At 38.1% G+C, this 26,546-nt stretch overlaps 1 protein-coding gene across 1 annotated transcript in view; it reads right to left on the reverse strand.

Annotated features, from left to right (window-relative positions):
- Nucleotides 1-26,546, reverse strand: part of LOC144447950 (acyl-CoA synthetase short-chain family member 3, mitochondrial-like) — a 207,921-nt gene that overhangs the window by 20,694 nt on the left and 160,681 nt on the right. The gene's annotated exons all lie outside the window — the stretch shown is intronic.

The raw sequence follows: 26,546 nt of genomic DNA on the forward strand, positions 1-26,546 counted from the left end.
CTAAGACTCTACTACATTGTCTTACACACCTAAGACTCTACTACATTGTCTTACACACCTAAGACTCTAGTACATTGTCTTACACACCTAAGACTCTAGTACATTGTCTTACACACCTAAGACTCTACTACATTGTCTTACACACCTAAGACTCTAGTACATTGTCTTACACACCTAAGACTCTACTACATTGTCTTACACACCTAAGACTCTACTACATTGTCTTACACACCTAAGACTCTAGTACATTGTCTTACACACCTAAGACTCTACTACATTGTCTTACACACCTAAGACTCTAGTACATTGTCTTACACACCTAAGATTCTAGTACATTGTCTTACACACCTAAGACTCTACTACATTGTCTTACACACCTAAGACTCTACTACATTGTCTTACACACCTAAGACTCTACTACATTGTCTTACACACCTAAGACTCTACTACATTGTCTTACACACCTAAGACTCTACTACATTGTCTTACACACCTACGAGTCTAGTACATTGTCTTACACACCTAAGACTCTAGTACATTGTCTTACACACCTAAGACTCTGCTACATTGTCTTACAAACCTAAGACTCTAGTACATTGTCTTACACACCTAAGACTCTAGTACATTGTCTTACACACCTAAGACTCTAGTACATTGTCTTACACACCTAAGACGCTAGTACATTGTCTTACACACCTAAGACTCTACTACATTGTCTTACACACCTAAGACTCTAGTACATTGTCTTACACACCTAAGACTCTAGAACATTGTCTTACACACTTACGACTCTAGTACATTGTCTTACACACCTAAGACTCTAGTACATTGTCTTACACACCTAAGACTCTAGTACATTGTCTTACACACCTAAGACTCTAGTACATTGTCTTACACACCTAAGACTCTAGTACATTGTCTTACACACCTAAGACTCTACTACATTGTCTTACACACCTAAGACTCTAGTACATTGTCTTACACACCTAAGACTCTACTACATTGTCTTACACACCTAAGACTCTAGTACATTGTCTTACACACCTAAGACTCTAGTACATTGTCTTACACACCTAAGACTCTAGTACATTGTCTTACACACCTAAGACTCTACTACATTGTCTTACACACCTAAGACTCTAGTACATTGTCTTACACACCTAAGACTCTACTACATTGTCTTACACACCTAAGACTCTAGTACATTGTCTTACACACCTAAGACTCTAGTACATTGTCTTACACACCTAAGACTCTACTACATTGTCTTACACACCTAAGACTCTAGTACATTGTCTTACACACCTAAGACTCTAGTACATTGTCTTACACACCTAAGACTCTACTACATTGTCTTACACACCTAAGACTCTAGTACATTGTCTTACACACCTAAGATTCTAGTACATTGTCTTACACACCTAAGACTCTACTACATTGTCTTAAACACCTAAGACTCTACTACATTGTCTTACACACCTAAGACTCTACTACATTGTCTTACACACCTAAGACTCTACTACATTGTCTTACACACCTAAGACTCTACTACATTGTCTTACACACCTACGAGTCTAGTACATTGTCTTACACACCTAAGACTCTAGTACATTGTCTTACACACCTAAGACTCTGCTACATTGTCTTACAAACCTAAGACTCTAGTACATTGTCTTACACACCTAAGACTCTAGTACATTGTCTTACACACCTAAGACTCTAGTACATTGTCTTACACACCTAAGACGCTAGTACATTGTCTTACACACCTAAGACTCTACTACATTGTCTTACACACCTAAGACTCTAGTACATTGTCTTACACACCTAAGACTCTAGAACATTGTCTTACACACTTACGACTCTAGTACATTGTCTTACACACCTAAGACTCTAGTACATTGTCTTACACACCTAAGACTCTAGTACATTGTCTTACACACCTAAGACTCTAGTACATTGTCTTACACACCTAAGACTCTACTACATTGTCTTACACACCTAAGACTCTACTACATTGTCTTACACACCTAAGACTCTACTACATTGTCTTACACACCTAAGACTCTACTACATTGTCTTACACACCTAAGACTCTACTACATTGTCTTACACACCTAAGACTCTAGTACATTGTCTTACACACCTAAGACTCTACTACATTGTCTTACACACCTAAGACTCTAGTACATTGTCTTACACACCTAAGACTCTACTACATTGTCTTACACACCTAAGACTCTAGTACATTGTCTTACACACCTAAGACTCTAGAACATTGTCTTACACACCTAAGACTCTAGTACATTGTCTTACACACCTAAGACTCTACTACATTGTCTTACACACCTAAGACTCTACTACATTGTCTTACACACCTAAGACTCTAGAACATTGTCTTACACACTTACGACTCTAGTACATTGTCTTACACACCTAAGACTCTAGTACATTGTCTTACACACCCAAGACTCTAGTACATTGTCTTACACACCTAAGACTCTGCTACATTGTCTTACACACCTAAGACTCTAGTACATTGTCTTACACACCTAAGACTCTACTACATTGTCTTACACACCTAAAACTCTAGTACATTGTCTTACACACCTAAGACTCTACTACATTGTCTTACACACCTAAGACTCTAGTACATTGTCTTACACACCTAAGACTCTAGTACATTGTCTTACACACCTAAGACTCTAGTACATTGTCTTACACACCTAAGACTCTACTACATTGTCTTACACACCTAAGATTCTAGTACATTGTCTTACACACCTAAGACTCTAGTACATTGTCTTACACACCTAAGACTCTACTACATTGTCTTACACACCTAAGACTCTAGTACATTGTCTTACACACCTAAGACTCTACTACATTGTCTTACACACCTAAGACTCTACTACATTGTCTTACACACCTAAGACTCTACTACATTGTCTTACACACCTAAGACTCTACTACATTGTCTTACACACCTAAGACTCTAGAACATTGTCTTACACACTTACGACTCTACTACATTGTCTTACACACCTAAGACTCTACTACATTGTCTTACACACCTAAGACTCTAGTACATTGTCTTACACACCTAAGACTCTAGTACATTGTCTTACACACCTAAGACTCTACTACATTGTCTTACACACCTAAGACTCTACTACATTGTCTTACACACCTAAGACTCTACTACATTGTCTTACACACCTAAGACTCTACTACATTGTCTTACACACCCAAGACTCTAGTACATTGTCTTACACACCTAAGACTCTACTACATTGTCTTACACACCTAAGACTCTAGTACATTGTCTTACACACCTAAGACTCTACTACATTGTCTTACACACCTAAGACTCTACTACATTGTCTTACACACCTAAGACTCTACTACATTGTCTTACACACCTAAGACTCTACTACATTGTCTTACACACCTAAGACTCTACTACATTGTCTTACACACCTAAGACTCTACTACATTGTCTTACACACCTAAGACTCTACTACATTGTCTTACACACCTAAGACTCTACTACATTGTCTTACACACCTAAGACTCTACTACATTGTCTTACACACCTAAGACTCTACTACATTGTCTTACACACCTAAGACTCTACTACATTGTCTTACACACCTAAGACTCTACTACATTGTCTTACACACCTAAGACTCTACTACATTGTCTTACACACCTAAGACTCTAGTACATTGTCTTACACACCTAAGACTCTACTACATTGTCTTACACACCTAAGACTCTAGTACATTGTCTTACACACCTAAGACTCTAGTACATTGTCTTACACACCTAAGACTCTACTACATTGTCTTACACACCTAAGACTCTACTACATTGTCTTACACACCTAAGATTCTAGTACATTGTCTTACACACCTAAGACTCTACTACATTGTCTTACACACCTAAGACTCTACTACATTGTCTTACACACCTAAGACTCTACTACATTGTCTTACACACCTACGAGTCTAGTACATTGTCTTACACACCTAAGACTCTAGTACATTGTCTTACACACCTAAGACTCTGCTACATTGTCTTACAAACCTAAGACTCTACTACATTGTCTTACACACCTAAGACTCTACTACATTGTCTTACACACCTAAGACTCTAGTACATTGTCTTACACACCTAAGACTCTACTACATTGTCTTACACACCTAAGACTCTACTACATTGTCTTACACACCTAAGACTCTAGTACATTGTCTTACACACCTAAGACTCTAGTACATTGTCTTACACACCTAAGACTCTAGTACATTGTCTTACACACCTAAGACTCTACTACATTGTCTTACACACCTAAGACTCTAGTACATTGTCTTACACACCTAAGACTCTACTACATTGTCTTACACACCTAAGACTCTAGTACATTGTCTTACACACCTAAGACTCTAGTACATTGTCTTACACACCTAAGACTCTACTACATTGTCTTACACACCTAAGACTCTAGTACATTGTCTTACACACCTAAGATTCTAGTACATTGTCTTACACACCTAAGACTCTACTACATTGTCTTACACACCTAAGACTCTACTACATTGTCTTACACACCTAAGACTCTACTACATTGTCTTACACACCTAAGACTCTACTACATTGTCTTACACACCTAAGACTCTACTACATTGTCTTACACACCTACGAGTCTAGTACATTGTCTTACACACCTAAGACTCTAGTACATTGTCTTACACACCTAAGACTCTGCTACATTGTCTTACAAACCTAAGACTCTAGTACATTGTCTTACACACCTAAGACTCTAGTACATTGTCTTACACACCTAAGACTCTAGTACATTGTCTTACACACCTAAGACGCTAGTACATTGTCTTACACACCTAAGACTCTACTACATTGTCTTACACACCTAAGACTCTACTACATTGTCTTACACACCTAAGACTCTAGTACATTGTCTTACACACCTAAGACTCTAGAACATTGTCTTACACACCTAAGACTCTAGTACATTGTCTTACACACCTAAGACTCTAGTACATTGTCTTACACACCTAAGACTCTAGTACATTGTCTTACACACCTAAGACTCTACTACATTGTCTTACACACCTAAGACTCTACTACATTGTCTTACACACATAAGACTCTACTACATTGTCTTACACACCTAAGACTCTACTACATTGTCTTACACACCTAAGACTCTACTACATTGTCTTACACACCTAAGACTCTAGTACATTGTCTTACACACCTAAGACTCTACTACATTGTCTTACACACCTAAGACTCTAGTACATTGTCTTACACACCTAAGACTCTACTACATTGTCTTACACACCTAAGACTCTAGTACATTGTCTTACACACCTAAGACTCTAGTACATTGTCTTACACACCTAAGACTCTACTACATTGTCTTACACACCTAAGACTCTAGTACATTGTCTTACACACCTAAGACTCTAGTACATTGTCTTACACACCTAAGACTCTACTACATTGTCTTACACACCTAAGACTCTAGTACATTGTCTTACACACCTAAGATTCTAGTACATTGTCTTACACACCTAAGACTCTACTACATTGTCTTACACACCTAAGACTCTACTACATTGTCTTACACACCTAAGACTCTACTACATTGTCTTACACACCTAAGACTCTACTACATTGTCTTACACACCTAAGACTCTACTACATTGTCTTACACACCTACGAGTCTAGTACATTGTCTTACACACCTAAGACTCTAGTACATTGTCTTACACACCTAAGACTCTGCTACATTGTCTTACAAACCTAAGACTCTAGTACATTGTCTTACACACCTAAGACTCTAGTACATTGTCTTACACACCTAAGACTCTAGTACATTGTCTTACACACCTAAGACGCTAGTACATTGTCTTACACACCTAAGACTCTACTACATTGTCTTACACACCTAAGACTCTAGTACATTGTCTTACACACCTAAGACTCTAGAACATTGTCTTACACACCTTACGACTCTAGTACATTGTCTTACACACCTAAGACTCTAGTACATTGTCTTACACACCTAAGACTCTAGTACATTGTCTTACACACCTAAGACTCTAGTACATTGTCTTACACACCTAAGACTCTACTACATTGTCTTACACACCTAAGACTCTACTACATTGTCTTACACACCTAAGACTCTACTACATTGTCTTACACACCTAAGACTCTACTACATTGTCTTACACACCTAAGACTCTACTACATTGTCTTACACACCTAAGACTCTAGTACATTGTCTTACACACCTAAGACTCTACTACATTGTCTTACACACCTAAGACTCTAGTACATTGTCTTACACACCTAAGACTCTACTACATTGTCTTACACACCTAAGACTCTAGTACATTGTCTTACACACCTAAGACTCTAGAACATTGTCATACACACCTAAGACTCTAGTACATTGTCTTACACACCTAAGACTCTACTACATTGTCTTACACACCTAAGACTCTACTACATTGTCTTACACACCTAAGACTCTAGAACATTGTCTTACACACTTACGACTCTAGTACATTGTCTTACACACCTAAGACTCTACTACATTGTCTTACACACCTAAGACTCTAGTACATTGTCTTACACACCTAAGACTCTACTACATTGTCTTACACACCTAAGACTCTAGTACATTGTCTTACACACCTAAGACTCTACTACATTGTCTTACACACCTAAGACTCTACTACATTGTCTTACACACCTAAGACTCTACTACATTGTCTTACACACCTAAGACTCTACTACATTGTCTTACACACCTAAGACTCTAGTACATTGTCTTACACACCTAAGACTCTACTACATTGTCTTACACACCTAAGACTCTACTACATTGTCTTACACACCTAAGAACTCTACTACATTGTCTTACACACCTAAGACTCTACTACATTGTCTTACACACCTAAGACTCTACTACATTGTCTTACACACCTAAGACTCTACTACATTGTCTTACACACCTAAGACTCTACTACATTGTCTTACACACCTAAGACTCTACTACATTGTCTTACACACCTAAGACTCTACTACATTGTCTTACACACCTAAGACTCTACTACATTGTCTTACACACCTAAGACTCTACTACATTGTCTTACACACCTAAGACTCTAGTACATTGTCTTACACACCTAAGACTCTAGTACATTGTCTTACACACCTAAGACTCTACTACATTGTCTTACACACCTAAGACTCTAGTACATTGTCTTACACACCTAAGACTCTAGAACATTGTCTTACACACCTAAGACTCTAGTACATTGTCTTACACACCTAAGACTCTAGTACATTGTCTTACACACCTAAGACTCTAGTACATTGTCTTACACACCTAAGACTCTACTACATTGTCTTACACACCTAAGACTCTAGTACATTGTCTTACACACCTAAGACTCTACTACATTGTCTTACACACCTAAGACTCTACTACATTGTCTTACACACCTAAGACTCTACTACATTGTCTTACACACCTAAGACTCTACTACATTGTCTTACACACCTAAGACACTACTACATTGTCTTACACACCTAAGACTCTAGTACATTGTCTTACACACCTAAGACTCTACTACATTGTCTTACACACCTAAGACTCTACTACATTGTCTTACACACCTAAGACTCTAGTACATTGTCTTACACACCTAAGACTCTACTACATTGTCTTACACACCTAAGACTCTACTACATTGTCTTACACACCTAAGACTCTACTACATTGTCTTACACACCTAAGACTCTAGTACATTGTCTTACACACCTAAGACTCTACTACATTGTCTTACACACCTAAGACTCTAGTACATTGTCTTACACACCTAAGATTCTAGTACATTGTCTTACACACCTAAGACTCTACTACATTGTCTTACACACCTAAGACTCTACTACATTGTCTTACACACCTAAGACTCTACTACATTGTCTTACACACCTAAGACTCTACTACATTGTCTTACACACCTAAGACTCTACTACATTGTCTTACACACCTACGAGTCTAGTACATTGTCTTACACACCTAAGACTCTAGTACATTGTCTTACACACCTAAGACTCTGCTACATTGTCTTACAAACCTAAGACTCTAGTACATTGTCTTACACACCTAAGACTCTAGTACATTGTCTTACACACCTAAGACTCTAGTACATTGTCTTACACACCTAAGACGCTAGTACATTGTCTTACACACCTAAGACTCTACTACATTGTCTTACACACCTAAGACTCTAGTACATTGTCTTACACACCTAAGACTCTAGAACATTGTCTTACACACTTACGACTCTAGTACATTGTCTTACACACCTAAGACTCTAGTACATTGTCTTACACACCTAAGACTCTAGTACATTGTCTTACACACCTAAGACTCTAGTACATTGTCTTACACACCTAAGACTCTACTACATTGTCTTACACACCTAAGACTCTACTACATTGTCTTACACACCTAAGACTCTAGTACATTGTCTTACACACCTAAGACTCTACTACATTGTCTTACACACCTAAGACTCTAGTACATTGTCTTACACACCTAAGACTCTAGTACATTGTCTTACACACCTAAGACTCTAGTACATTGTCTTACACACCTAAGACTCTACTACATTGTCTTACACACCTAAGACTCTAGTACATTGTCTTACACACCTAAGACTCTACTACATTGTCTTACACACCTAAGACTCTAGTACATTGTCTTACACACCTAAGACTCTAGTACATTGTCTTACACACCTAAGACTCTACTACATTGTCTTACACACCTAAGACTCTAGTACATTGTCTTACACACCTAAGACTCTAGTACATTGTCTTACACACCTAAGACTCTACTACATTGTCTTACACACCTAAGACTCTAGTACATTGTCTTACACACCTAAGATTCTAGTACATTGTCTTACACACCTAAGACTCTACTACATTGTCTTAAACACCTAAGACTCTACTACATTGTCTTACACACCTAAGACTCTACTACATTGTCTTACACACCTAAGACTCTACTACATTGTCTTACACACCTAAGACTCTACTACATTGTCTTACACACCTACGAGTCTAGTACATTGTCTTACACACCTAAGACTCTAGTACATTGTCTTACACACCTAAGACTCTGCTACATTGTCTTACAAACCTAAGACTCTAGTACATTGTCTTACACACCTAAGACTCTAGTACATTGTCTTACACACCTAAGACTCTAGTACATTGTCTTACACACCTAAGACGCTAGTACATTGTCTTACACACCTAAGACTCTACTACATTGTCTTACACACCTAAGACTCTAGTACATTGTCTTACACACCTAAGACTCTAGAACATTGTCTTACACACTTACGACTCTAGTACATTGTCTTACACACCTAAGACTCTAGTACATTGTCTTACACACCTAAGACTCTAGTACATTGTCTTACACACCTAAGACTCTAGTACATTGTCTTACACACCTAAGACTCTACTACATTGTCTTACACACCTAAGACTCTACTACATTGTCTTACACACCTAAGACTCTACTACATTGTCTTACACACCTAAGACTCTACTACATTGTCTTACACACCTAAGACTCTACTACATTGTCTTACACACCTAAGACTCTAGTACATTGTCTTACACACCTAAGACTCTACTACATTGTCTTACACACCTAAGACTCTAGTACATTGTCTTACACACCTAAGACTCTACTACATTGTCTTACACACCTAAGACTCTAGTACATTGTCTTACACACCTAAGACTCTAGAACATTGTCTTACACACCTAAGACTCTAGTACATTGTCTTACACACCTAAGACTCTACTACATTGTCTTACACACCTAAGACTCTACTACATTGTCTTACACACCTAAGACTCTAGAACATTGTCTTACACACTTACGACTCTAGTACATTGTCTTACACACCTAAGACTCTAGTACATTGTCTTACACACCCAAGACTCTAGTACATTGTCTTACACACCTAAGACTCTGCTACATTGTCTTACACACCTAAGACTCTAGTACATTGTCTTACACACCTAAGACTCTACTACATTGTCTTACACACCTAAAACTCTAGTACATTGTCTTACACACCTAAGACTCTACTACATTGTCTTACACACCTAAGACTCTAGTACATTGTCTTACACACCTAAGACTCTAGTACATTGTCTTACACACCTAAGACTCTAGTACATTGTCTTACACACCTAAGACTCTACTACATTGTCTTACACACCTAAGATTCTAGTACATTGTCTTACACACCTAAGACTCTAGTACATTGTCTTACACACCTAAGACTCTACTACATTGTCTTACACACCTAAGACTCTAGTACATTGTCTTACACACCTAAGACTCTACTACATTGTCTTACACACCTAAGACTCTACTACATTGTCTTACACACCTAAGACTCTACTACATTGTCTTACACACCTAAGACTCTACTACATTGTCTTACACACCTAAGACTCTAGAACATTGTCTTACACACTTACGACTCTACTACATTGTCTTACACACCTAAGACTCTACTACATTGTCTTACACACCTAAGACTCTAGTACATTGTCTTACACACCTAAGACTCTAGTACATTGTCTTACACACCTAAGACTCTACTACATTGTCTTACACACCTAAGACTCTACTACATTGTCTTACACACCTAAGACTCTACTACATTGTCTTACACACCTAAGACTCTACTACATTGTCTTACACACCCAAGACTCTAGTACATTGTCTTACACACCTAAGACTCTACTACATTGTCTTACACACCTAAGACTCTAGTACATTGTCTTACACACCTAAGACTCTACTACATTGTCTTACACACCTAAGACTCTACTACATTGTCTTACACACCTAAGACTCTACTACATTGTCTTACACACCTAAGACTCTACTACATTGTCTTACACACCTAAGACTCTACTACATTGTCTTACACACCTAAGACTCTACTACATTGTCTTACACACCTAAGACTCTACTACATTGTCTTACACACCTAAGACTCTACTACATTGTCTTACACACCTAAGACTCTACTACATTGTCTTACACACCTAAGACTCTACTACATTGTCTTACACACCTAAGACTCTACTACATTGTCTTACACACCTAAGACTCTACTACATTGTCTTACACACCTAAGACTCTACTACATTGTCTTACACACCTAAGACTCTACTACATTGTCTTACACACCTAAGACTCTACTACATTGTCTTACACACCTAAGACTCTACTACATTGTCTTACACACCTAAGACTCTACTACATTGTCTTACACACCTAAGACTCTACTACATTGTCTTACACACCTAAGACTCTACTACATTGTCTTACACACCTAAGACTCTACTACATTGTCTTACACACCTAAGACTCTACTACATTGTCTTACACACCTAAGACTCTACTACATTGTCTTACACACCTAAGACTCTACTACATTGTCTTACACACCTACGAGTCTAGTACATTGTCTTACACACCTAAGACTCTAGTACATTGTCTTACACACCTAAGACTCTGCTACATTGTCTTACAAACCTAAGACTCTAGTACATTGTCTTACACACCTAAGACTCTAGTACATTGTCTTACACACCTAAGACTCTAGTACATTGTCTTACACACCTAAGACGCTAGTACATTGTCTTACACACCTAAGACTCTACTACATTGTCTTACACACCTAAGACTCTAGTACATTGTCTTACACACCTAAGACTCTAGAACATTGTCTTACACACTTACGACTCTAGTACATTGTCTTACACACCTAAGACTCTAGTACATTGTCTTACACACCTAAGACTCTAGTACATTGTCTTACACACCTAAGACTCTAGTACATTGTCTTACACACCTAAGACTCTACTACATTGTCTTACACACCTAAGACTCTACTACATTGTCTTACACACCTAAGACTCTACTACATTGTCTTACACACCTAAGACTCTACTACATTGTCTTACACACCTAAGACTCTACTACATTGTCTTACACACCTAAGACTCTAGTACATTGTCTTACACACCTAAGACTCTACTACATTGTCTTACACACCTAAGACTCTAGTACATTGTCTTACACACCTAAGACTCTACTACATTGTCTTACACACCTAAGACTCTAGTACATTGTCTTACACACCTAAGACTCTAGAACATTGTCTTACACACCTAAGACTCTAGTACATTGTCTTACACACCTAAGACTCTACTACATTGTCTTACACACCTAAGACTCTACTACATTGTCTTACACACCTAAGACTCTAGAACATTGTCTTACACACTTACGACTCTAGTACATTGTCTTACACACCTAAGACTCTACTACATTGTCTTACACACCTAAGACTCTAGTACATTGTCTTACACACCTAAGACTCTACTACATTGTCTTACACACCTAAGACTCTAGTACATTGTCTTACACACCTAAGACTCTACTACATTATCTTACACACCTAAGACTCTAGTACATTGTCTTACACACCTAAGACTCTAGAACATTGTCTTACACACCTAAGACTCTAGTACATTGTCTTACACACCTAAGACTCTAGTACATTGTCTTACACACCTAAGACTCTAGTACATTGTCTTACACACCTAAGACTCTACTACATTGTCTTACACACCTAAGACTCTAGTACATTGTCTTACACACCTAAGACTCTACTACATTGTCTTACACACCTAAGACTCTACTACATTGTCTTACACACCTAAGACTCTACTACATTGTCTTACACACCTAAGACTCTACTACATTGTCTTACACACCTAAGACACTACTACATTCTCTTACACACCTAAGACTCTAGTACATTGTCTTACACACCTAAGACTCTACTACATTGTCTTACACACCTAAGACTCTACTACATTGTCTTACACACCTAAGACTCTAGTACATTGTCTTACACACCTAAGACTCTACTACATTGTCTTACACACCTAAGACTCTACTACATTGTCTTACACACCTAAGACTCTAGTACATTGTCTTACACACCTAAGACTCTAGTACATTGTCTTACACACCTAAGACTCTAGTACATTGTCTTACACACCTAAGACTCTACTACATTGTCTTACACACCTAAGACTCTAGTACATTGTCTTACACACCTAAGACTCTACTACATTGTCTTACACACCTAAGACTCTAGTACATTGTCTTACACACCTAAGACTCTAGTACATTGTCTTACACACCTAAGACTCTACTACATTGTCTTACACACCTAAGACTCTAGTACATTGTCTTACACACCTAAGATTCTAGTACATTGTCTTACACACCTAAGACTCTACTACATTGTCTTACACACCTAAGACTCTACTACATTGTCTTACACACCTAAGACTCTACTACATTGTCTTACACACCTAAGACTCTACTACATTGTCTTACACACCTCAGACTCTACTACATTGTCTTACACACCTACGAGTCTAGTACATTGTCTTACACACCTAAGACTCTAGTACATTGTCTTACACACCTAAGACTCTGCTACATTGTCTTACAAACCTAAGACTCTAGTACATTGTCTTACACACCTAAGACTCTAGTACATTGTCTTACACACCTAAGACTCTAGTACATTGTCTTACACACCTAAGACGCTAGTACATTGTCTTACACACCTAAGACTCTACTACATTGTCTTACACACCTAAGACTCTACTACATTGTCTTACACACCTAAGACTCTAGTACATTGTCTTACACACCTAAGACTCTAGAACATTGTCTTACACACCTAAGACTCTAGTACATTGTCTTACACACCTAAGACTCTAGTACATTGTCTTACACACCTAAGACTCTAGTACATTGTCTTACACACCTAAGACTCTACTACATTGTCTTACACACCTAAGACTCTACTACATTGTCTTACACACCTAAGACTCTACTACATTGTCTTACACACCTAAGACTCTACTACATTGTCTTACACACCTAAGACTCTACTACATTGTCTTACACACCTAAGACTCTACTACATTGTCTTACACACCTAAGACTCTACTACATTGTCTTACACACCTAAGACTCTAGTACATTGTCTTACACACCTAAGACTCTACTACATTGTCTTACACACCTAAGACTCTAGTACATTGTCTTACACACCTAAGACTCTAGTACATTGTCTTACACACCTAAGACTCTACTACATTGTCTTACACACCTAAGACTCTAGTACATTGTCTTACACACCTAAGACTCTAGTACATTGTCTTACACACCTAAGACTCTACTACATTGTCTTACACACCTAAGACTCTAGTACATTGTCTTACACACCTAAGATTCTAGTACATTGTCTTACACACCTAAGACTCTACTACATTGTCTTACACACCTAAGACTCTACTACATTGTCTTACACACCTAAGACTCTACTACATTGTCTTACACACCTAAGACTCTACTACATTGTCTTACACACCTAAGACTCTACTACATTGTCTTACACACCTACGAGTCTAGTACATTGTCTTACACACCTAAGACTCTAGTACATTGTCTTACACACCTAAGACTCTGCTACATTGTCTTACAAACCTAAGACTCTAGTACATTGTCTTACACACCTAAGACTCTAGTACATTGTCTTACACACCTAAGACTCTAGTACATTGTCTTACACACCTAAGACGCTAGTACATTGTCTTACACACCTAAGACTCTACTACATTGTCTTACACACCTAAGACTCTAGTACATTGTCTTACACACCTAAGACTCTAGAACATTGTCTTACACACTTACGACTCTAGTACATTGTCTTACACACCTAAGACTCTAGTACATTGTCTTACACACCTAAGACTCTAGTACATTGTCTTACACACCTAAGACTCTAGTACATTGTCTTACACACCTAAGACTCTACTACATTGTCTTACACACCTAAGACTCTACTACATTGTCTTACACACCTAAGACTCTACTACATTGTCTTACACACCTAAGACTCTACTACATTGTCTTACACACCTAAGACTCTACTACATTGTCTTACACACCTAAGACTCTAGTACATTGTCTTACACACCTAAGACTCTACTACATTGTCTTACACACCTAAGACTCTAGTACATTGTCTTACACACCTAAGACTCTACTACATTGTCTTACACACCTAAGACTCTAGTACATTGTCTTACACACCTAAGACTCTAGAACATTGTCTTACACACCTAAGACTCTAGTACATTGTCTTACACACCTAAGACTCTACTACATTGTCTTACACACCTAAGACTCTACTACATTGTCTTACACACCTAAGACTCTAGAACATTGTCTTACACACTTACGACTCTAGTACATTGTCTTACACACCTAAGACTCTACTACATTGTCTTACACACCTAAGACTCTACTACATTGTCTTACACACCTAAGACTCTACTACATTGTCTTACACACCTAAGACTCTAGTACATTGTCTTACACACCTAAGACTCTACTACATTGTCTTACACACCTAAGACTCTACTACATTGTCTTACACACCTAAGACTCTACTACATTGTCTTACACACCTAAGACTCTACTACATTGTCTTACACACCTAAGACTCTAGTACATTGTCTTACACACCTAAGACTCTACTACATTGTCTTACACACCTAAGACTCTACTACATTGTCTTACACACCTAAGACTCTACTACATTGTCTTACACACCTAAGACTCTACTACATTGTCTTACACACCTAAGACTCTACTACATTGTCTTACACACCTAAGACTCTACTACATTGTCTTACACACCTAAGACTCTACTACATTGTCTTACACACCTAAGACTCTACTACATTGTCTTACACACCTAAGACTCTACTACATTGTCTTACACACCTAAGACTCTACTACATTGTCTTACACACCTAAGACTCTACTACATTGTCTTACACACCTAAGACTCTAGTACATTGTCTTACACACCTAAGACTCTACTACATTGTCTTACACACCTAAGACTCTAGTACATTGTCTTACACACCTAAGACTCTACTACATTATCTTACACACCTAAGACTCTAGTACATTGTCTTACACACCTAAGACTCTAGAACATTGTCTTACACACCTAAGACTCTAGTACATTGTCTTACACACCTAAGACTCTAGTACATTGTCTTACACACCTAAGACTCTAGTACATTGTCTTACACACCTAAGACTCTACTACATTGTCTTACACACCTAAGACTCTAGTACATTGTCTTACACACCTAAGACTCTACTACATTGTCTTACACACCTAAGACTCTACTACATTGTCTTACACACCTAAGACTCTACTACATTGTCTTACACACCTAAGACTCTACTACATTGTCTTACACACCTAAGACACTACTACATTGTCTTACACACCTAAGACTCTAGTACATTGTCTTACACACCTAAGACTCTACTACATTGTCTTACACACCTAAGACTCTACTACATTGTCTTACACACCTAAGACTCTAGTACATTGTCTTACACACCTAAGACTCTACTACATTGTCTTACACACCTAAGACTCTAGTACATTGTCTTACACACCTAAGACTCTAGTACATTGTCTTACACACCTAAGACTCTAGTACATTGTCTTACACACCTAAGACTCTAGTACATTGTCTTACACACCTAAGACTCTAGTACATTGTCTTACACACCTAAGACTCTAGTACATTGTCTTACACACCTAAGACTCTACTACATTGTCTTACACACCTAAGACTCTAGTACATTGTCTTACACACCTAAGACTCTACTACATTGTCTTACACACCTAAGACTCTAGTACATTGTCTTACACACCTAAGACTCTAGTACATTGTCTTACACACCTAAGACTCTACTACATTGTCTTACACACCTAAGACTCTAGTACATTGTCTTACACACCTAAGATTCTAGTACATTGTCTTACACACCTAAGACTCTACTACATTGTCTTACACACCTAAGACTCTACTACATTGTCTTACACACCTAAGACTCTACTACATTGTCTTACACACCTAAGACTCTACTACATTGTCTTACACACCTAAGACTCTACTACATTGTCTTACACACCTACGAGTCTAGTACATTGTCTTACACACCTAAGACTCTAGTACATTGTCTTACACACCTAAGACTCTGCTACATTGTCTTACAAACCTAAGACTCTAGTACATTGTCTTACACACCTAAGACTCTAGTACATTGTCTTACACACCTAAGACTCTAGTACATTGTCTTACACACCTAAGACGCTAGTACATTGTCTTACACACCTAAGACTCTACTACATTGTCTTACACACCTAAGACTCTAGTACATTGTCTTACACACCTAAGACTCTAGAACATTGTCTTACACACTTACGACTCTAGTACATTGTCTTACACACCTAAGACTCTAGTACATTGTCTTACACACCTAAGACTCTAGTACATTGTCTTACACACCTAAGACTCTACTACATTGTCTTACACACCTAAGACTCTACTACATTGTCTTACACACCTAAGACTCTAGTACATTGTCTTACACACCTAAGACTCTACTACATTGTCTTACACACCTAAGACTCTAGTACATTGTCTTACACACCTAAGACTCTAGTACATTGTCTTACACACCTAAGACTCTACTACATTGTCTTACACACCTAAGACTCTAGTACATTGTCTTACACACCTAAGACTCTACTACATTGTCTTACACACCTAAGACTCTAGTACATTGTCTTACACACCTAAGACTCTAGTACATTGTCTTACACACCTAAGACTCTACTACATTGTCTTACACACCTAAGACTCTAGTACATTGTCTTACACACCTAAGACTCTAGTACATTGTCTTACACACCTAAGACTCTACTACATTGTCTTACACACCTAAGACTCTAGTACATTGTCTTACACACCTAAGACTCTAGTACATTGTCTTACACACCTAAGACTCTACTACATTGTCTTACACACCTAAGACTCTAGTACATTGTCTTACACACCTAAGATTCTAGTACATTGTCTTACACACCTAAGACTCTACTACATTGTCTTACACACCTAAGACTCTACTACATTGTCTTACACACCTAAGACTCTACTACATTGTCTTACACACCTAAGACTCTACTACATTGTCTTACACACCTAAGACTCTACTACATTGTCTTACACACCTACGAGTCTAGTACATTGTCTTACACACCTAAGACTCTAGTACATTGTCTTACACACCTAAGACTCTGCTACATTGTCTTACAAACCTAAGACTCTAGTACATTGTCTTACACACCTAAGACTCTAGTACATTGTCTTACACACCTAAGACTCTAGTACATTGTCTTACACACCTAAGACGCTAGTACATTGTCTTACACACCTAAGACTCTACTACATTGTCTTACACACCTAAGACTCTAGTACATTGTCTTACACACCTAAGACTCTAGAACATTGTCTTACACACTTACGACTCTAGTACATTGTCTTACACACCTAAGACTCTAGTACATTGTCTTACACACCTAAGACTCTAGTACATTGTCTTACACACCTAAGACTCTAGTACATTGTCTTACACACCTAAGACTCTACTACATTGTCTTACACACCTAAGACTCTACTACATTGTCTTACACACCTAAGACTCTACTACATTGTCTTACACACCTAAGACTCTACTACATTGTCTTACACACCTAAGACTCTACTACATTGTCTTACACACCTAAGACTCTAGTACATTGTCTTACACACCTAAGACTCTACTACATTGTCTTACACACCTAAGACTCTAGTACATTGTCTTACACACCTAAGACTCTACTACATTGTCTTACACACCTAAGACTCTAGTACATTGTCTTACACACCTAAGACTCTAGAACATTGTCTTACACACCTAAGACTCTAGTACATTGTCTTACACACCTAAGACTCTACTACATTGTCTTACACACCTAAGACTCTACTACATTGTCTTACACACCTAAGACTCTAGAACATTGTCTTACACACTTACGACTCTAGTACATTGTCTTACACACCTAAGACTCTACTACATTGTCTTACACACCTAAGACTCTACTACATTGTCTTACACACCTAAGACTCTACTACATTGTCTTACACACCTAAGACTCTAGTACATTGTCTTACACACCTAAGACTCTACTACATTGTCTTACACACCTAAGACTCTACTACATTGTCTTACACACCTAAGACTCTACTACATTGTCTTACACACCTAAGACTCTACTACATTGTCTTACACACCTAAGACTCTACTACATTGTCTTACACACCTAAGACTCTACTACATTGTCTTACACACCTAAGACTCTACTACATTGTCTTACACACCTAAGACTCTACTACATTGTCTTACACACCTAAGACTCTACTACATTGTCTTACACACCTAAGACTCTACTACATTGTCTTACACACCTAAGACTCTACTACATTGTCTTACACACCTAAGACTCTACTACATTGTCTTACACACCTAAGACTCTACTACATTGTCTTACACACCTAAGACTCTACTACATTGTCTTACACACCTAAGACTCTACTACATTGTCTTACACACCTAAGACTCTACTACATTGTCTTACACACCTAAGACTCTAGTACATTGTCTTACACACCTAAGACTCTACTACATTGTCTTACACACCTAAGACTCTAGTACATTGTCTTACACACCTAAGACTCTACTACATTATCTTACACACCTAAGACTCTAGTACATTGTCTTACACACCTAAGACTCTAGAACATTGTCTTACACACCTAAGACTCTAGTACATTGTCTTACACACCTAAGACTCTAGTACATTGTCTTACACACCTAAGACTCTAGTACATTGTCTTACACACCTAAGACTCTACTACATTGTCTTACACACCTAAGACTCTAGTACATTGTCTTACACACCTAAGACTCTACTACATTGTCTTACACACCTAAGACTCTACTACATTGTCTTACACACCTAAGACTCTACTACATTGTCTTACACACCTAAGACTCTACTACATTGTCTTACACACCTAAGACACTACTACATTGTCTTACACACCTAAGACTCTAGTACATTGTCTTACACACCTAAGACTCTACTACATTGTCTTACACACCTAAGACTCTACTACATTGTCTTACACACCTAAGACTCTAGTACATTGTCTTACACACCTAAGACTCTACTACATTGTCTTACACACCTAAGACTCTAGTACATTGTCTTACACACCTAAGACTCTAGTACATTGTCTTACACACCTAAGACTCTAGTACATTGTCTTACACACCTAAGACTCTAGTACATTGTCTTACACACCTAAGACTCTAGTACATTGTCTTACACACCTAAGACTCTAGTACATTGTCTTACACACCTAAGACTCTACTACATTGTCTTACACACCTAAGACTCTAGTACATTGTCTTACACACCTAAGACTCTACTACATTGTCTTACACACCTAAGACTCTAGTACATTGTCTTACACACCTAAGACTCTAGTACATTGTCTTACACACCTAAGACTCTACTACATTGTCTTACACACCTAAGACTCTAGTACATTGTCTTACACACCTAAGATTCTAGTACATTGTCTTACACACCTAAGACTCTACTACATTGTCTTACACACCTAAGACTCTACTACATTGTCTTACACACCTAAGACTCTACTACATTGTCTTACACACCTAAGACTCTACTACATTGTCTTACACACCTAAGACTCTACTACATTGTCTTACACACCTACGAGTCTAGTACATTGTCTTACACACCTAAGACTCTAGTACATTGTCTTACACACCTAAGACTCTGCTACATTGTCTTACAAACCTAAGACTCTAGTACATTGTCTTACACACCTAAGACTCTAGTACATTGTCTTACACACCTAAGACTCTAGTACATTGTCTTACACACCTAAGACGCTAGTACATTGTCTTACACACCTAAGACTCTACTACATTGTCTTACACACCTAAGACTCTAGTACATTGTCTTACACACCTAAGACTCTAGAACATTGTCTTACACACTTACGACTCTAGTACATTGTCTTACACACCTAAGACTCTAGTACATTGTCTTACACACCTAAGACTCTAGTACATTGTCTTACACACCTAAGACTCTACTACATTGTCTTACACACCTAAGACTCTACTACATTGTCTTACACACCTAAGACTCTAGTACATTGTCTTACACACCTAAGACTCTACTACATTGTCTTACACACCTAAGACTCTAGTACATTGTCTTACACACCTAAGACTCTAGTACATTGTCTTACACACCTAAGACTCTACTACATTGTCTTACACACCTAAGACTCTAGTACATTGTCTTACACACCTAAGACTCTACTACATTGTCTTACACACCTAAGACTCTAGTACATTGTCTTACACACCTAAGACTCTAGTACATTGTCTTACACACCTAAGACTCTACTACATTGTCTTACACACCTAAGACTCTAGTACATTGTCTTACACACCTAAGACTCTAGTACATTGTCTTACACACCTAAGACTCTACTACATTGTCTTACACACCTAAGACTCTAGTACATTGTCTTACACACCTAAGATTCTAGTACATTGTCTTACACACCTAAGACTCTACTACATTGTCTTAAACACCTAAGACTCTACTACATTGTCTTACACACCTAAGACTCTACTACATTGTCTTACACACCTAAGACTCTACTACATTGTCTTACACACCTAAGACTCTACTACATTGTCTTACACACCTACGAGTCTAGTACATTGTCTTACACACCTAAGACTCTAGTACATTGTCTTACACACCTAAGACTCTGCTACATTGTCTTACAAACCTAAGACTCTAGTACATTGTCTTACACACCTAAGACTCTAGTACATTGTCTTACACACCTAAGACTCTAGTACATTGTCTTACACACCTAAGACGCTAGTACATTGTCTTACACACCTAAGACTCTACTACATTGTCTTACACACCTAAGACTCTAGTACATTGTCTTACACACCTAAGACTCTAGAACATTGTCTTACACACTTACGACTCTAGTACATTGTCTTACACACCTAAGACTCTAGTACATTGTCTTACACACCTAAGACTCTAGTACATTGTCTTACACACCTAAGACTCTAGTACATTGTCTTACACACCTAAGACTCTACTACATTGTCTTACACACCTAAGACTCTACTACATTGTCTTACACACCTAAGACTCTACTACATTGTCTTACACACCTAAGACTCTACTACATTGTCTTACACACCTAAGACTCTACTACATTGTCTTACACACCTAAGACTCTAGTACATTGTCTTACACACCTAAGACTCTACTACATTGTCTTACACACCTAAGACTCTAGTACATTGTCTTACACACCTAAGACTCTACTACATTGTCTTACACACCTAAGACTCTAGTACATTGTCTTACACACCTAAGACTCTAGAACATTGTCTTACACACCTAAGACTCTAGTACATTGTCTTACACACCTAAGACTCTACTACATTGTCTTACACACCTAAGACTCTACTACATTGTCTTACACACCTAAGACTCTAGAACATTGTCTTACACACTTACGACTCTAGTACATTGTCTTACACACCTAAGACTCTATTACATTGTCTTACACACCCAAGACTCTAGTACATTGTCTTACACACCTAAGACTCTGCTACATTGTCTTACACACCTAAGACTCTAGTACATTGTCTTACACACCTAAGACTCTACTACATTGTCTTACACACCTAAAACTCTAGTACATTGTCTTACACACCTAAGACTCTACTACATTGTCTTACACACCTAAGACTCTAGTACATTGTCTTACACACCTAAGACTCTAGTACATTGTCTTACACACCTAAGACTCTAGTACATTGTCTTACACACCTAAGACTCTACTACATTGTCTTACACACCTAAGATTCTAGTACATTGTCTTACACACCTAAGACTCTAGTACATTGTCTTACACACCTAAGACTCTACTACATTGTCTTACACACCTAAGACTCTAGTACATTGTCTTACACACCTAAGACTCTACTACATTGTCTTACACACCTAAGACTCTACTACATTGTCTTACACACCTAAGACTCTACTACATTGTCTTACACACCTAAGACTCTACTACATTGTCTTACACACCTAAGACTCTAGAACATTGTCTTACACACTTACGACTCTACTACATTGTCTTACACACCTAAGACTCTACTACATTGTCTTACACACCTAAGACTCTAGTACATTGTCTTACACACCTAAGACTCTAGTACATTGTCTTACACACCTAAGACTCTACTACATTGTCTTACACACCTAAGACTCTACTACATTGTCTTACACACCTAAGACTCTACTACATTGTCTTACACACCTAAGACTCTACTACATTGTCTTACACACCTAAGACTCTAGTACATTGTCTTACACACCTAAGACTCTACTACATTGTCTTACACACCTAAGACTCTAGTACATTGTCTTACACACCTAAGACTCTACTACATTGTCTTACACACCTAAGACTCTACTACATTGTCTTACACACCTAAGACTCTACTACATTGTCTTACACACCTAAGACTCTACTACATTGTCTTACACACCTAAGACTCTACTACATTGTCTTACACACCTAAGACTCTACTACATTGTCTTACACACCTAAGACTCTACTACATTGTCTTACACACCTAAGACTCTACTACATTGTCTTACACACCTAAGACTCTACTACATTGTCTTACACACCTAAGACTCCACTACATTGTCTTACACACCTAAGACTCTACTACATTGTCTTACACACCTAAGACTCTACTACATTGTCTTACACACCTAAGACTCTACTACATTGTCTTACACACCTAAGACTCTACTACATTGTCTTACACACCTAAGACTCTACTACATTGTCTTACACACCTAAGACTCTACTACATTGTCTTACACACCTAAGACTCTAGTACATTGTCTTACACACCTAAGACTCTACTACATTGTCTTACACACCTAAGACTCTAGTACATTGTCTTACACACCTAAGACTCTACTACATTATCTTACACACCTAAGACTCTAGTACATTGTCTTACACACCTAAGACTCTAGTACATTGTCTTACACACCTAAGACTCTAGTACATTGTCTTACACACCTAAGACTCTACTACATTGTCTTACACACCTAAGACTCTAGTACATTGTCTTACACACCTAAGACTCTACTACATTGTCTTACACACCTAAGACTCTAGTACATTGTCTTACACACCTAAGACTCTACTACATTGTCTTACACACCTAAGACTCTAGTACATTGTCTTACACACCTAAGACTCTACTACATTGTCTTACACACCTAAGACTCTACTACATTGTCTTACACACCTAAGACTCTAGTACATTGTCTTACACACCTAAGACTCTAGAACATTGTCTTACACACCTAAGACTCTAGTACATTGTCTTACACACCTAAGACTCTAGTACATTGTCTTACACACCTAAGACTCTAGTACATTGTCTTACACACCTAAGACTCTACTACATTGTCTTACACACCTAAGACTCTAGTACATTGTCTTACACACCTAAGACTCTACTACATTGTCTTACACACCTAAGACTCTACTATATTGTCTTACACACCTAAGACTCTACTACATTGTCTTACACACCTAAGACTCTACTACATTGTCTTACACACCTAAGACTCTACTACATTGTCTTACACACCTAAGACTCTAGTACATTGTCTTACACACCTAAGACTCTACTACATTGTCTTACACACCTAAGACTCTACTACATTGTCTTACACACCTACGACTCTAGTACATTGTCTTACACACCTAAGACTCTAGTACATTGTCTTACACACCTAAGACTCTGCTACATTGTCTTACACACCTAAGACTCTAGTACATTGTCTTACACACCTAAGACTCTAGTACATTGTCTTACACACCTAAGACTCTAGTACATTGTCTTACACACCTAAGACGCTAGTACATTGTCTTACACACCTAAGACTCTACTACATTGTCTTACACACCTAAGACTCTAGTACATTGTCTTACACACCTAAGACTCTAGAACATTGTCTTACACACTTACGACTCTAGTACATTGTCTTACACACCTAAGACTCTAGTACATTGTCTTACACACCTAAGACTCTAGTACATTGTCTTACACACCTAAGACTCTACTACATTGTCTTACACACCTAAGACTCTACTACATTGTCTTACACACCTAAGACTCTACTACATTGTCTTACACACCTAAGACTCTACTACATTGTCTTACACACCTAAGACTCTACTACATTGTCTTACACACCTAAGACTCTACTACATTGTCTTACACACCTAAGACTCTAGTACATTGTCTTACACACCTAAGACTCTACTACATTGTCTTACACACCTAAGACTCTAGTACATTGTCTTACACACCTAAGACTCTACTACACTGTCTTACACACCTAAGACTCTAGTACATTGTCTTACACACCTAAGACTCTAGAACATTGTCTTACACACCTAAGACTCTAGTACATTGTCTTACACACCTAAGACTCTAGTACATTGTCTTACACACCTAAGACTCTAGTACATTGTCTTACACACCTAAGACTCTACTACATTGTCTTACACACCTAGTACCCTGTCTCTTTCTAAGACTCTAGTACCATGTCTCTTTCTAAGACTCTAGTACCCTGTCTCTTTCTAAGACTCTAGTACCCTGTCTCTTTCTAAGACTCTAGTACCCTGTCTCTGTCTAAGACTCTAGTACCCTGTCTCTGTCTAAGACTCTAGTACCCTGTCTCTTTCTAATGACTGTAGTACCCTGTCTCTGTCTAAGACTCTAGTACCATGTCTCTTTCGAAGACTGTAGTACCCTGTCTCTGTCTAAGACTCTAGTACCCTGTCTCTTTCTAAGACTCTAGTACCATGTCTCTTTCTAAGACTCTAGTACCCTGTCTCTTTCTAAGACTCTAGTACCATGTCTCTTTCTAAGACTCTAGTACCCTGTCTCTTTCTAAGACTCTAGTACCCTGTCTCTTTTTAAGACTCTAGTACCCTGTCTCTTTCTAAGACTCTAGTACCCTGTCTCTGTCTAAGACTCTAGTACCGTCTCTTTCTAATACTGTAGTACCCTGTCTCTGTCTAAGACTCCAGTACCCTGTCTCTTTCTAAGACTGTAGTACCCTGTCTCTTTCTAATGACTCTAGTACCCTGTCTCTTTCTAATGACTCTAGTACCCTGTCTCTTTC

The sequence above is a fragment of the Glandiceps talaboti genome, chromosome 17 (assembly GCF_964340395.1).
Source record: "Glandiceps talaboti chromosome 17, keGlaTala1.1, whole genome shotgun sequence".
NCBI lineage: Eukaryota > Metazoa > Hemichordata > Enteropneusta > Spengelidae > Glandiceps > Glandiceps talaboti.